We start from the raw sequence: 16697 nt of genomic DNA, 5'->3' as shown, positions 1-16697 counted from the left end.
GGCCTGTGGGGGCCAGGAGGGAGGAGAGGAAGAGGATGGAGAGGAGGCAGGGTGGGACAGCTTGACTAAGGCCGGAGGGTTCAGGATGAAGACAAACTGAAGGCTACAGCTGTGCCACTGTGGGACTGAGGCCCCCTGGTGGCTCAGGGAGATAAGAAAGGCTCTCAGGGCATCAGGTTCAAAATCTTTGGAGAGTGTGACTAGGGTGAGAAAGAGGAAGAGACAGAAGGAAAAAGACAGGAAACAATAACATATTAAAGGATCTGTGTGCAGGCAAGTCTCTAATGCAGTGATAGTGTAGTAGTGATACAATGCTCTTGCTGAATATTACTGACTTCAACTACTATAATTTGATGTGAGGAAAGATTTCAATATTTCAGATTTTCAGCAAATAAAAACATAAAATTAGAAACCGGCGCAATGCTTGACTTTTACTCTTTAGGAATATAATGACATTTTTTGTTTTGCCACAGCTATGCAATATATCAATAACTCTTCAGAAACATAAACAACTGGTCAGAAACAAACTATATAACAATTAATATTGCAGCCTCAACTGATATGGAAATTGAACTTGTTCGTACAGTGATTTTTCTATCTAAAAAAAATCTGTGCAGCCCTGTATATCTGTGCCAAAACTTAATGATAACGTGTCATTTCATCATTATATAAAACAGAAACTCCATACAGTCATGTTATGTGTGCCTGTGAGAGAATTAACACATTTAACACTGAACTTGTTACCATTACCATGGTTCCTAATAAATCTAATTTTGTAACAAAGTAAGATTCATTTATATTTCAAAAGATCCACACTCTCCCAATATCAAACCTTTTGTTTGACCAAAGAGCCTTTGACTAGAAGACAGAGCAGGGCCTGGACCCCTGTCTGTGTTTCAAGGTCACAAAGATAAAGTTACAGCCCGAAGCTACACGCAGATCAGGTTCCTCAGCATAACTGTAACACTCCTATACAGAGCAGGAGCTGGTTCATGCCCAGTGAACCACACACAGAACCGCTAACAGCTAAGGCCAACAACAATTGGTGCTATATTAAGTAATAGAAAGCAAATGTTACTAAATATTTGCACAGGTCTGTGTCTAATTCAGCAGTGTTGGACATAATTGACGATGTATGTGCCTTTTATACCACCTTTTTAGATTGTATTATTAGTAGTAGTAGTAGTAGTAGTAGTAGTAGTAGTAGTAGTGGTAGTGGTAGTATTGGTAATAGTGGTAGTAGTAATAGTAAAGCCGTACTCATAATCATACTCAATATCATAATAATAATAATTTATATATTATATAGAAAACACACTCTATTTTGTTACTGCACTTTAGCAACTTGCCTGTATCCACTGTTCTTGTCCTCCTAATATTGTCTCTTGTCTTGCAAAAAGTATTTAAGTTTTAAAAAAGTGTCATTTTTTATTCTGGTTTCTATCAAAAATATGAACCGTGTTTTTAGTCTTTAAATGAGGTTATATACAATATTACACAACATGAATTAAAACAAAACATGCATTTAAGTAAGGCAATTTTCGGGGGGAACATTCATGACAAATATTTTAGCCTGCATTATTTTAATAATAATAACTAGTGTATCTGTTTTGTTTATAGATAATAAATACAGTCTCCCACAGCTCCAATAAGCATGTATTATTGTGTGAATACTGCGTTTGTCATAAGGGCTTCATGCCTTACCTTCTACCTTGGCAGGTTAGAAAAGGACACTTGATACCTCGTGCCAGTTATTGCAGTTATAAAACAAGCAGGCCAGAGGGCAAAGAAATAGTGCCAATTAAAGCAACAGCTACTAGACGGCCATGATAAGCCCAGACCACAAATGCACATGACACAAACGGCCGTGTACACATAACACACCCACCTGATAACCATGAAATGATGCCCCCACTACCACCACCAGAGGCCCCCTCTCTTTTTCCCTTCATCCTTCACAGCACAGTCCATCCAATCAGCTGAGTGTTTTGGTTTGCAGCCAGCACTTCACCATGCATCCTCCAGATGACTCCGCACAGCAGCCACACATGCACTCCAGCTTTTATATTCACCTCCTTCACACGGACCATGAGTGGCAGTAAATCTACAGTATGCTTGGGGTGAATAAAGAGGAAGGGTTCCCACTTGCCTACATCCCATAGACACTCTGCATAATCTACTAATTTATCATGCATACAAAACAAAAGCTATCCACTCATGGTAGAAAAAAAAACAGGCATGTCCAAGCTTTTCACATTAACACCCTGTCATGTCTAATTTAGCATTTAGTGAAACACACTGTTGGTTAGTTAGCCATGCAACCGAGCGAGACCCTGTCAGCCACTTAGGGGTGACACCAGGGGACACGGTTATTAGCGCTCTCTCCCTCCTTTGTGTTCTTGTCTTTTTACTGTGCTGGGCAGGATGCCAGAGGGGAAAAAACCCAAACTGTCAGCTGAGTAGTCAGCCACAGCATCATTCATACAGAACATAATGGGGCTGCGGAGTGGATTAGCGCACATCCGCATTCAGACACAGCAACAGAAGAGACGGTCCAAAGAGACTTAAAATGCTATCAGGGATTTTTGAGAGTTTACTGTAACCACAAATCAACCTGTCAGTGACAAAAATAATCACAGTGAGAAAAGCTGATGCTTCATGTTTGCTAGTGGCTTGAAGTCCCGTCTAAACTGGAACTGCAAAGCAGAAAAACTCTGCATGCCTCAGACCTTAGAGCCTGGACTGGATCTGAGCTGAACTCTACCGAGGTAAAGGGTGTTTGAAAAGCTCTACGCAGTTACTCTCAGCAAATAATGTGCTTCCAGGAGGGTGTGTACGTGAGCAGAGGCACACAGGAGTGAACGTGAGATGGAGGGCGGGGGGAGAGAGGGAGGGACAGAAGACCCCTGCTCTAAAGGGGTTGGAGGAGGGGTGCATTTGAAACCTGTGTACTAGTACTTAGGAATGAATGGGATAACAGATGCTGTCAACACGTCTTATTAATTCTGTAAGAGACAGATTGAATGAGTGACCTTCTGCAAGACAAAAGCTTCCCTATTTTATGTTCTATAAAACACAGAGTGTAGCCGCTCAGAAAACAATAAAACCTCTAAGCAGTTAATTCAAGCAGCAAAGTCCAAATTATCCTCTGAAGCAGAGTTAGTTATCTAGAGATATCAGGAAATTACAGCCTCAGATATCAGCAAATTAAGACTCATGCACAATACTATAAATCTAAATTTAAAAATGTATGTAGTTGGACTACAGTCCAGTAACTCTGAGGTCCATTTAACACAAAGTATTATATATATACTATTACTCATAGTGGAGCAATTCTATTAGACTTGCAAGTTAAAATGTATGTATGTAGGCAAAAATAAATTGTTTTCTTCAGTCATAGCTCACTAGTTGCTATATGTAAAGACTAGTGCAGTGTTTGCATGGACTATAGTGATGCCGATCGCAGCTTCCTTCCTGAAACTGTAAAAATGATTGAGGAAGTAAAGGCCGACTCCAGGACTCAGAACCCTGGAGCAGCTGCACAAAAAGCTGTTCACCTGAAGTTCAACGAAGCTAGACTCAGTGTTCGGAAACTCCAGACTGGAAATCAGTTCTTGCTGCCATTGTCATCAACATGCTGTTGTCGTGATCGATAATGTCACTTAGATTGATGAGTCCCAGCCGCCACTGCTACAGCGTGCTGGCTACGTTTGTTCAGAGCTTATTAACAGTGAACGTATTGCGTTTTTCAAATTGCACCAGAGTCGACAGTGCACTTCTTGGCCCGTTTAAAATACACATACCAAGTGTGAAGCTGTTAAGATGAATGGTTCCCGAGATATACCAGCCACAGAAAACCACAGATACTTCTGTGATGTATAACTGAGAAGAAGACAACAAATATAAGGAGAAAGAGAGAGACCATTTAATAATGCTTAAAAATAATACAAATCAGTTTTTTACCTTGTATAGCTTAGCACTTGATGTTCAACACAACTTTAGGGCATTTTCCTTCCATAAAAGTATGAATGGAATATATTATTTGCAAAGTCAGACATTTTGAGTAAAGTTATATGTCCAATGTCAATTTTATAGAATATTCACTAGTCACTATTTACTATTTACTATAGCTTTACACTTTTTCTCCAACTTTTTTCAGGAGTCGTTTTAAACTTTGTCGTCCTCCACAAGTTTGACTGCACTCAAGTCATGGCAGAATAATAAGCTGCTCAGTTCATGCAGTTTGACAAGAGATAAGTGAATCAGTACAAGATCATTTTATTGCAATAAAACTTTTTTGGAAACATTAACATTTCACTCATCACATAAATATTTGGTGTTTAGCATGTCCTTTGTTTTACTGAACACGTCTAGCTACCAGTATCTGTTGTATCATTGGTTACAGGGAATGAGGAGGAAAGTAAAACACTTATTGAGATCACGTGAGCAGGCAGTAGGAGATTATTTTCATATCATACTTATAGGGGTGCATCAGATGTTCAACGTTATTAATATAACAGGAAAGTTAACAATGTTGAATAGAAACTGCTCTGATTCTACTCTGAAAATGAGGCCTTTACTTAACTCGAGCATTACACCTCAGATGCCTTCAAGGTACGAGAGAATAAAGGACACAAGATCTGGGTGATTGCCTCATTCAATGATTTAATGTCATTTGAGCTTTATAGGCTTGAATTTGATCCAGAATGCATAGCACAGACATCTGCAGCTAAATTTACAGTAAAGAGCTGAATATTACACACTTACTTTTACTGTGTGACATAACAGTGGATTAAGTCTTTCAATGACCATCTGATCAACTATTCTTTCCATGACAATGGTAATAGCTGTATTTGTTTGGAATGCAGTTAAATGCAAACAGAAGTGAAAGACATCTGCTGTCAGGAAATATTGAGGCTAAAATTTTTATTCTGTTGTCACCACACAACTGTTTAGTAAACCCGCACAGTTTATTCTTATGCTGGAGAACATTAAAGCTAGGGTTGGTCATCCTGGAAAATCTAGCAAAAGCAGGCTACACTCAGAAAATAAGCAACCGACACATCCAGCCCCCTCTCATCAAAGCTACATCCCAAAACCCACGAACTTGCACAGAATGACAACTGAAGCCGACTTGTTTGTGAATCGCTTGTTACTTCTGACTCGTCTCTGCTTCAGCGATGTACGCCTCTTCAGCTGTAGACTCCTGTTACATACAGAGAGAGCCCAGGCAGTGTGCTCGCAGGCAGGCAGGTATAGTGACTGACAGGTACGCCAGCCAATCCTTCTATTCCAACTGACTGAAATGGTTGGTCCTTTTTATTACAGTCCTGCAAAGGACACAGACTACTGCTTTTGTTCTTCTTTATAATTTTATTTATTGACGCCTATCGGGACATGAGGAGGATTAAAACAAATAATATGGAAATAGTTTCAGAAACAACTTACCAATCCTACCTTTAAGTTCATGCATAATACAGCTCAAATAGACTGTTTTGGGGAAACAGGCTACATGCATTTACCTCATTATTTGAAACTTAAACCACGTTCAATAGTTCTGTGTAAAACACCAAGTTCAGAACACCAGGCTGGAAATAGAAATTTGAACATAACCAGCTGAGAGGATGACCCAACAGTGTATCATTGTGTTGTAGTACAGAGATAAGCAGACGTGCATCAGGTCACGATCTCAGCAGACCAAGTCACACACACACAGCATCATAAGACATTTATGGACCAATATAACTGCAATAGGATGTTTGACAGGTAACGCGTGTCTTTCTGTAATGTCAACTAATGCAGTACTCTACTGCTCAGTGCTCAGGTTACAGTTCTTTATTCAACTGCTGTCACACTCTTCTCGATGATGCAAATGACAGTCGTTCTGAACTACCTGACTCACCCGTAATGGTAAATTAGGAGAAAGGTTCGGTTAAAAATTAACAACCTGACCAGGTTCCTATAACAGGTCAATTATATGAGTCATATTTTTATCATAAAAGAGACCTGCGATAAAAAGGTGAGATCTGGGAGATTCAATCTCATTCAACAGCAGTCAGGAAAACCTGGCGTCTTCTTGCCAACATAGTCTTTCTTAAAATTGTATCTGTGCGGATAGGTTTTATAAGTTTCGTTATAAAATGTTTAATTATCAGGCAGAGGTCTGCACAATGCAAACACAAAACCCCAAATCATGACAAAAGGCAGGATGTGATGTCAGATACTGAACAAATATTGAAGTTTGCCACATTTAAGAGCTCTGGAAAGGTGCTGGAAAGGGACTGATAAAGATGCAGAAGCTTACGTGAACACTAAGAAAATGGCAGGAAGGAACACGACTGCAAGGAATGAATACCTATTGTTGACTAGTAATAAAATGAATAATGATTTCAAACTGATGAATCTGTCTGTCATGTTTTTAAATGTATCTATCTATAAGATAACAGAAAAAGTAAAAAATAAAATGACAAAAAGAATCTTCAAACTGCTTGTTTTGTCTGACCGATAGTATAAAATCCAAGAGTTTGTTCACATGAAAATGAAAAGTGATAAAGCCACACACATTTTTATGTGTCAATCAAATAATCAGTTGTCCAATTTGAGATTAACCAATTCTAACAGGGGTATGGTGTTCCCGTGAGTCGGAGGAGAACTAGCAGGACTGACACAGAGGAACAGGAGTTAAAGGAGTGTGGGAGACAACAGGCTGGTGTACGGGAGACCTTAATCAGAGCAAGAATGTCACCCTGACAACTGGGAGATCTAAATCTGGACAGCAACTCTGCATGAAAAGAAAGTGGTCACATAAAGTCCAATAACTATCACTCACTCTCTGAAGGAACAATCTGCTCTGTACTCTCAAAGCACAGTCACGTAAATAAACTTAAAGCTTATAAAGGAACACATAGAACGTCCTAAAGGAATCACCTTGCAGATCTATGAGGAATAACTTGTCAGAGTCAAGAGTTAAATATTATGCAAGTGTGCAACACAGAGTCAGTTTGCTAAGTTACTGACTACCATGACCTTTAAAGCAGACTGTGAGACCAAGCGGCAAGGTTAAAATAAATGATTCTGCAAAGTCCCATCAGTGATATCACATGCTCTTGTGTCCCCAGTTAGATCTAAAGCAGGACTTTTGGGGTTTTAAAGAATATTCACTCCATTCATACTACAGTAAACCAACAGACTCACAAGCAGGCAGTGGACTTAAGGCTACACAGTGTTCATTATGACTCTGACCTAATGAATTTTAATATGTTGAAGTACATCTTGTTGTTTTTGAGTAGCAACCAAGTTGTCTGTTTAATCAGATGTTGTTCCTCAGTTTGAGAACGTAACCATAACAAAGCTTATAAATGTGTAACTAAAATCTGGAAGAAATCGAATAGAACAACTCAAATATAAACCACATAGAGCATTAACTGCCTGAAGTGCACACAAGATCAGATTGTTTACTCATTTATTTACTATGTCTTGGAGACACACAGATTAACAGATTTATGCATGCATATAATTCTCAACTAAATGAAATGGGGAAATCATTGTTTAGCGTGTGCATATTAAGTGGGAGGGATCTATTTCTCGCTCTCATTCGTTATGTATCTGTTTATTCTAATTCAAAAGACTTCAAGAAAAAACTCTTAAGGCAGCTGCGTTGAGAACAGTTGTACAACTTTTTGAATGAATTTGGTGCGAGGTACTCTGTTGTGCAGTGTTGTGTTCAGGAACAGTTGAACGTCAAAACAGCAGCAGAGACAATAAAACAGGAGGTCTCCCACACATTGTCCCACATGACAGTTCAGAGACAAACTTAAGACCTCAGAGAGTCCGAACCAAGAAGTCTCCTCGGGACATCTAATCAGCCGGGCTGGTTCAAAAGTACAATGAGACGGGTCTAAAGCAAATTAAAAAATGATTGATTCAACTGATACAAAAATAATCAGGGGACTTAAGGGATAATATATTGTTGTTAATCATGCATACATTCTCTATGTTTCTGTGCACAATTAGGCAGAAAAATAAAAGCTTCTGTTCTGGACCAAGCTAATCAACACAGATAGAGTTCAGCAGCAGACACAGAGAGATCATGCTAAAATGCTAATAACACTGGACAAGCCCAGCAGCTATAAAACTGAATAAAACCTGAAAGAGACTTACTTACTGTGAGCCTGCAGTCGTTAGCATGTGATGATCTGTGCAGGAGAGGGAACTGTCTGGTTTAGTGTATTCCCATTCAATTAAATTATCTCTGCCGCTAGTGCTGCTTTACCGGCCGGCTTCTGTCCTGTCCCGAGTGTGTCCTGTCAGAGCGAGAGAGGGAGAGAGAGAGAGCAACAGTGAGGCAGGGTGGAGCAGGAGCGGAAGGGGGAATGAGAGAGGAGGAGGAGGGACATGCGAAGAAAAGGCGTGGTGGCCTATGGTGCCTGAGTCACAATGGACAGATAAGTGACCTAAACCTGAGAAAAGACAGTGGTCTATATAGGGCTGGATGATGTGGTTTAAATTATTTAGAGATAAAAAAAATGCTAATATCAGTTGATATCAATAATCACCATGATTAATGTCACATTGTTATTTCTGTTGAGTTTGAAGACTGGTTTTTGCTCCTGAGTGAAGATTGTGGTTGTAAAACTCTACTTTATGAGCAGAGAATGACAAAAACTTGACATCCAGGAAAACCTATTACACATCTGAGGTAGGGTTTCTGTATAAATATAACTAGGGCCCTCAGTAGAGCACATACCTCCACCAAGGCCCAACAGTATCATTTAATTCAACCAATTCAATCCATTAAAATCTGTGACGATGTTGAGAAATATGGGTATTTTTATAACTAATATTTTGAGCCGAAGCAGCTCCGAAGCAGCTGCAGGATCCTTGCACTCCTATTATAGTGCAAGGATCTGAACTAGAAATCATTAAGTCCTGCTCTCACACTGAAAGACTACACTTGGAAAAAAATGATATCAAACAACGATCCATCTCTCAATGTTCAAGAAAGTGAGAAAGAAATCCTCTATGGATGTGTTGTATGCTTAAAGATTCCTCAGTGTCTACCCTGTCCCAACTAATGACAATGCTGAGGTCAAAACAACAATGCCATTAAAAAAGAGTTAGAAACATATGAACACAATGAACAAACACAAAAACTGATAATATATTCCTAAGCATGTGTTTATATTGCAGCATAGCCATCGTGCTATAAGACTGTTTGATCATTTAACTCCTTGAACAACGACTGACTGATCTGCATGTTTACGCAGTGATTTTACATCTTTTGTATGTTCACCAAAAAAGGGAATTGTGGTTTCTTAAAAATCGCCCACTTGTTCTAAAATAGAAACTGTCTGGTTTTTTACATGAAACCCGATACAGCCATGATATATCAAAGCAAACAGCTAAAGTATTCAGTTACATCACACAAGATGTTTTCCAAAAAGTGAGGAACTTCACATTCTTCCGCTTTGCTGAACTCTCTGAGCTGAATCTGTGCTTTGCCCCCCCCACACACCCTGTAAAGTCATTAAAAGAACAGACAATTATTTATCAGCATAACCTTCAACTGTTTGGAGCAGCTATTAAATATTTTCATACGGCGCCTGGTTTTGTTTTTCAGTTTCTGAGAAGAAACTGAGGTACCTTTTCATAATTTGACTACGCAGGTGAAAATTACTATTGAAGACAAAACTGAAGAAACAAGGTAGAAGAATAGTATTAACATGAAAATAAACTTTGTGAGCTGACACTAGATTTTACTTTGCTGTGGATCAAACTAATTGTCTGAGCAGGGCAGGGCGAAATGACTTTAAAATCAATATCATGTGCATTTCAAACTTTTACCTCGATTACGATTAATTTAGTTTTTTGTGTATTTATGTTCTATTTGTGTGTTTATGTTATTCGCTGATGAGCTGTTGGGGTGTACCTTCCTCTCGCCAGCTGGGATTGGCTCCAGCCCCCATTGACCCATACAGGATGTGGTGTACAGACAATGGATAGATGGATTGTTTGTGCTCAACCAGAATTAGATGGTCTTAAACATTGCGTCATCTAAAACATGTTAAACGAGGAGGGAAAGAACAAGCGAAAGAAAAAAAACTTCTTGAGACAGGGATTTTAAAGAGGTTTTTCAACTCTCAACTTCAATTTACTAAATACACACTTTCTTTCAGATTGCATTTGTGTTAGAGGTGTGCCTCTGCATGTCCATCTCGACCAACTATGTTGAACACACAGTGAATTATGTGCAGTTGTTAACACACAAAGGTCCCATTCATTACCCTGCAGCTTGCATTAACCCGTGTGCATACAGAGAGGGTGCACCTTCTGTCAGTCTGTGCTGTCTGACGGTCTGTGAAGTCTGCCTCCACAACCACCCGACCTGAACCCAAATGAGATGGTCTGGGATGAGTTGGACTGCAGAGTGAAGGCAAAGCAGCCAATATGTGCTCAGCACCTCTGGGAACACTGCAAGACTGTTGGAGAACCACTTCAGGTGATTACCTCATGAAGCTGATTGAAAGAAGGCCAAGACTCAGGGTTCATTCACATTTTGACCGATGGATTTCCATGACTTTTCAATAACTTTAAACCAAATTTCCATGACAGAACATTATGTGTAATCTCTGTGTATACGTGAAAAAGTGACAAAATGTAGTATTTAAACTAACAATTAGAATTCCAAGGCAGACAGTATACCTTAAATGACCCAAACCCAAGTATGCTTGCTTATATTTTGAGCGTATTTCTTTAAAAGCATATAAATCATTTAAAACTCAGCGTAAATGAACGACATGAAAATATGAATATAACCAAATTCCATGACTTTTCCAGGTTTTCCATGACTGTACAAACACTGACTGTGCAAAGCTGCCATCAGAGCAAAAGGTGGCTACTTTGAAGAATCTAAAATACAATAAACACTTTTTTGTTTACCGCATGATTCCATGTGTTCCTTCATAGTTTTGATGTCTTCAATATTAATCTGCAATGTAGAAAGACTGGTAGTGTGTACACCGGTTATTATAACAGCAGGATGAAGAAAAATGAGCAGGTGACTCTCAATAACAGAGGAGTTGCAGTGTTTGTGACAGAGGAGGGTCTGAAGATGTGATGAGATGTTCGTTCTGCTGTAAACTGAGATTGTAACCTCGCATTGAGAAGCCCTGACAGCTGGAGAGGCAGCATTCAGTTAAATTCTGCACAAGTGGAACATGCTCCTAGCTCTGATCTTACTCTCTATTTTAATCATTTGATTATTTTTTATTTATTTTATCTTGTTGTTACTCGTTTATCATCTCTATATGTTCTCTATTGCTGTGATCCAAAAATTGCTTTTAAAATCGTTGGCTCTTTAACTATTTCCTATTGTTTGCCTTCAACTTTCCTTTTATCACAAAACACTTTAACTGTGTTTTGAAGGATTTTCTATAAAGTGTATTTTTGTTTTTATTATTCTATATTTCCAAATCCTTTTTTAATGCTCGTTCTTTTGGATTGCCTGAATTAAAGCACTTTGGATTGTTTTGTACAAATAAACTTGCCATGTTTAAGTTTCACAATGAGACAGCAGCTATTACTTTATTATCAGAGAAATAAAAAAGTTAGCTCAACCGGGAAGAGCCCAAATAAACTTGCTAGCTACTAACACAGCTAAAACAACACGTCGTAAACAATGAGCGACAGCTCCGTGCACGTATGAGCACGGAGCTGTGGCTGAAAAGTGGTTGAATTGTGTTGTATTAGTCAGAAAGTCATTGCTTTAAAGATGTTAAACAAACAACTTGAATCGTGTCATCAGCACTTCCACCCTCAGAGGGAAATCCCAGCCCGCGGCTGCCGCTGCTGCTGGAGCGCTGTGGAAATTCACCGGGTTTATTCTGGTAAAAAAACTAACATGTCGACCGCAGAAGTGTGTGTGACTCCAAACGAGAGGAGAGAGGAGGAGACGAGGTTAAACTCACATGTTGGTTTCACCTGAGTGGGTCTGTGGTCGCGTCAGTGTCTCTGTCAGTAAACTCAGCTGTCACCGCGGCTGCTCCGCTCCGTGTTCCATTTGCTCATCTTGACCGCGCGGGGCATCATGGGACATGTAGTTCTGCGGCGAAACATACATATTAATGATAGCTGTTTTTTTTTTGCAATTTGCTGACTAAATTGAGTAGTTGACTATTATTCTTTTTTTTTTAAACAGGCAAGTGCCCATCATAAACATGCCTGTTAGCTTGACCTGTGTTAATGGTTCAGTGTTTAGAATTAAGTGACACCTAAAAATAATGTTGCTGAAGATCTTACACACATCTGGAGCAACTTCAGATGTATTCCTTGTAATATTAAGTCCTCCTCAAGAAGTCCTACAATACACTGTTACTTTATTTATTGTGTGTGTGCTGGACATTGTATGCAGAGCTTTTTATTAACAGTCTATGGTGTAGAGTGAAGTTAGAAATCGTTGCGTTCATCCTCCCTTGTTTATCTCCAATGAAGATTTCAATGTCAATATTTTGCACACTGTAACTTCCCTGGGCCTATAAGACGCCAAGTGTATAGCCAATACCATGAGCTGTTTGTAAGATATGCTTTCCACATACAGACAGACGGACAGACAGACATTTGTGTAAATCAGATTTACAGTCAGTTACGTTGAGGTATCCTGCATCCAACTATCCCAACATGTCATTCTTCTGTATGTATATGAGGGAATTTCACCCTCCTGAAGAAATTGAGCGAGGCTCAATACCGGCAACTGGTCACATGCAGATTATTTTAAGCCAGAGAAGTCACATCACACTCTTTGGATATTTTTGGTTGACCTATCAGACGACACAGATCTTACACATCGAGACTGCACAGTATACATAAGGGATGACAAACGCTCATCCTTAAATCCTAAAGACCATTATTTGCTATATATAAAGTTATTCTATCATCTTGCAGTTGCAATAGATCTCACAGAAGTTGAATTACTTACATACAAGCCTGATCTGTCTGACTCTTATGGTTGTCTTTGTGGGAACATCTGTAGTTATTTTAGCTATCTACCTACTTTATCTGGATCTTCTAAAACTAGCATGGACTCCCACATGTGACTCGAGCAAATGCTGGGCTATTTTAACCAGAGAGCCAAGTACCAAACCTATTTGAGAATGTGCAGAGCCACACATGCACGCACACACACACGCACACACACACGCACACACACACACAAATACACACACAAACTCACACATTTGCTCAGCTATCCTTATTAGGACTTTGAATTTTCTTCCATGCATTGTAGAAAGCCAAACAGAAACATTTCCTGTCCTTAACTATGACCAATTAATGCCTAACAATAACTTTAACCTAAACAATAGTCACACATTAACCCTGACCTTAACCAGGGCCTCTGAAATTAAGTTTTCGCCTCATTAGGATGAGGTTGTGGTCCCCAAGATAACTACTGGTCCTGACATGGTCAGTATTCATGCAAGAAGGAAGGACCTAGAAAAGTAACACACACACACAAACACACACACACACACACACACACACACACACACACACACACACACACACACACACACACACACACACACACACACACACACACAAACACACAAACACACACACGATCTGGCTGAAACACGTTTCTGCTCTTGGTGAGTATAAACTGATGAGCCTCTGTCTCCCTCTAGTGGTAAAAGTCTGAATACTGAAGGTTTTTATCTATAATCATCTGGTCCAAAGGGTATCTCTGAACTTTAGTGGAAATATTAATACAATTCAAAAACTAAAAGCCTTGGATATGAAAGTATAATTCAGAATCCAAATGGCACATTCCTCTAACCATAGCTTATATTCTTTTGGATTGAACGTGTCTCTGTAAAATGTTGCTTGTCAAACTAGTACAAAAATATTTGTCAAGTTTAATCTAGTTTTTAATAGGTTTGATATATCATGTGATTTTTTGGGCAGAAGGAGCATAATTACAAATCAAAAAGTGCTTTATTTCTTCTACTTTATGTTCCTGGCTCACTTTTACACTAACCTAAGTCTTCTGCCTATAAATACTACAGTCAAAATAATCGTAATACATTACGTACAGATTAGGTCTCTCCTGGTACAGGTGTTTAACTGCAGCTCTACTGTCCACTGAAAACAAATATTCTTCAGTGGACAGCCAACACTACCCTCTCTGTGTGTCTTCCATTTCTAGTTGATGATTAATAATTTACAACAGCCTCCATCAATCCAGTGAGCTAGTGGTCTGCTCCGGGCCACTTCCTCTCACAAGGACAATGGGGCCATTTCCTGCGGGGTGCAAGGCAAAGCATTACAGAGAGCAAAACAGACGAGTATTGTGAAGCAGGGACATCATACTATCAGTGTTTCCTGCCCTTGGAATGAAAGACAAGTTTGACCACAGTGAGATTCAGGCTGGTTTGCAGAGAGACTGGAGCCAAGTCAGCCAGACACCAGTGCAGACATGCGTTTGACTCCTGCCTACAGGATATCCAGAGATTCTCTCCGGACAGTTATCTGACTTTGTGAAAATATGGTGTGTTTTACTAGAGACAGAAGGGGAAACCTCTGGGCATGAGCCCAGTGATAGTAAGCAGCCTCTAACTTATTCTCATTGAGACAGAACAGCTTTGACACACACAAACACACAAAAGGACAGCAACAAGTCTGCATTATGAAAAAGTGAATATTAAATCAGTGCTGAAAATGAGAAGACAGGTAATTTTGGCAGGTTCCCAGTGAGCAACAGTCCCACATGAATACCACTTTGTTCATTCCTGGCAAATTTTGAAAAATAAAGACGCCGCTGTGCTGAAAAACAATGGCACCATTTATGTTACTGCAGCGCCTGTGTCCACTATTTCTGGAAACTGTGAGGAAGCCAAAACAAGTCAATGACAGGAGTCAAAGATGAAGGGGAGAGTCACAGTTTTGAGAACACAAGGTAGATTCAGATGGTCAAGTTTGTGGATAGGAAAGCCCTGTCCCAAAATATACATTATGACCCTCAAGTCACATATGAAAGCCCATGAGGGTCAATAAGGTCTGAAGCTATTTTTAAATGAAGGGCTGTCAGTCCCCACAGATATAATGGCCGACCTTACATAACCAGCAGCAGCTTTACTGGCCTTGTCCCCCTCCATCGCCGTCTCTTTTAGCAGGCGCAGACGATGACTGTCACAATGGCCACATTAGAAAGAGCCGTGACATTATGCCTCAGGGCAGGACATAGAATATGACCTGACCTATCTGAGCCTGTCACACAGGCAGCTAGAGACACTTAGTTGTTGTTTCAGAAGTACATGCTCCACCAGTGTCTAAAAGGGGAGAGATTCTCCCTAACCTTACATGCCTGAAATGAGTAAGCAGCAAAAAGACACGCCTTTTGCTGGATGTAGTTTTTTTCAGTTGCTGTGTCATAATCAAGTTTTTATTTTTTGAGTGCACGAGGGGACATGATATATTCACAGTGATACGCAGGCATTCGCCCTCAATAATAATAGCAATATATATTTATTTTATCAAATCGACCTAGCCTCAGTTATGGGATCTCTCTGAACTTTGCTTGTGCATTAAGCCCCATTGGCACATGCTTTGGAAATAACTATATAAAGAAATTGTTATTTCCGCACACACACACACGCACACACACAATTCTTAGGTTTGTCACCAAATGCTTTTAACTCAGGCACCCCACATGCAAATATTTAGTTGCCTTTACAGTTTGATTAATCCGTCATTTGATCAACAGAAACTTAATCAGCAACTATTTATGTTACTAATCCCTTCAGTCTTCAAAGTCAATCTTCACAGATTTTCATGTTCTTCAAAAGTGAACTGAATATATAAGTGTTGGTCTGAGAAAACAAGCATTTTGAATTAACCTTGGCTCAATATTATTTTTTGTATTTCCTGATATTTTATGGATCAAACAATCCATCGAGAAAGTGATTTGCAGACTGCGAGTGTGAGTAATCATTCTTTCCGGGTCTTGTCAGTAGGACTCATATTGAACTCTCCTTATAGGCAAGGTGGAAAAGAGATCATTACAACACACATGACACAGACCCACATAATCGAAACGCTGATACGTCTTTGTCAGTGAATTGTGGGACAGAGCCTCAGTCAGACAGCGAATCGTTGGCTGCAGTGACTCATGGTTTCGTGTCGTAAATCAAGGTGTGGCCTCACAGGTGCTCGAGACTGACTGTGAGAACAAGGAACCTTCGTAGTGCCATAACAAAAAGTTTATACAAAACACTTTCACCTGTTATATCAGCATGCTTGATGTACTCAAATATTATAACATACCCACTTTTACAATTCATGTTTTCTTTTCTTGTTCATGGTTAGTTTATTATATATAAATCTCTGGAAAGAGCTTTGTACTTTGCTCTTCTTCTGCTGGAACGGACTGAGCTGTGTTTGTTGTTGTGTGTTGAACATAGTGTGTAGGGCCTAAGTGTTTAGTTCAAGGGCTTTAATGGGATAGTTCACCCAAAAATGAAAATTCCCTCATTATCTACTCTGCAACAATGCCGATTGAGGGGTGGGTGAAGTGTTTGAGTCAACAGCGTTGCAGCCAAATCCGATACAATTAAAGTAAATGGTACCTTCTTCAAACGAAAAAATAAACAGAAACAACTGAAAATGCCTCAATACTGCTCCTGTGGTGTCGGCTCAAAACGGAG

At 39.5% G+C, this 16697-nt stretch overlaps 1 long non-coding RNA gene across 2 annotated transcripts; it reads right to left on the bottom strand.

Annotated features, from left to right (window-relative positions):
* Positions 1–59: 59 nt before the first annotated feature.
* On the bottom strand, positions 60–12103 carry LOC128436897 (uncharacterized). Of its 2 annotated transcripts, none has more exons than XR_008338117.1 (3): positions 11967–12103; positions 8165–8303; positions 60–200 (listed from the first exon to the last, which is right to left on the bottom strand). It is a non-coding gene; the product is annotated as an uncharacterized LOC128436897 (long non-coding RNA). The 2 variants fall into 2 exon arrangements; XR_008338118.1 differs by having other exon boundaries at positions 72–200; positions 8161–8303.
* Between the last annotated feature and the right edge of the window lie 4594 nt (positions 12104–16697).

This window comes from Pleuronectes platessa, chromosome 3 (assembly GCF_947347685.1).
Source record: "Pleuronectes platessa chromosome 3, fPlePla1.1, whole genome shotgun sequence".
NCBI classification, from domain to species: domain Eukaryota; kingdom Metazoa; phylum Chordata; class Actinopteri; order Pleuronectiformes; family Pleuronectidae; genus Pleuronectes; species Pleuronectes platessa.
This window is presented reverse-complemented; position numbering and strand designations above follow the sequence as displayed.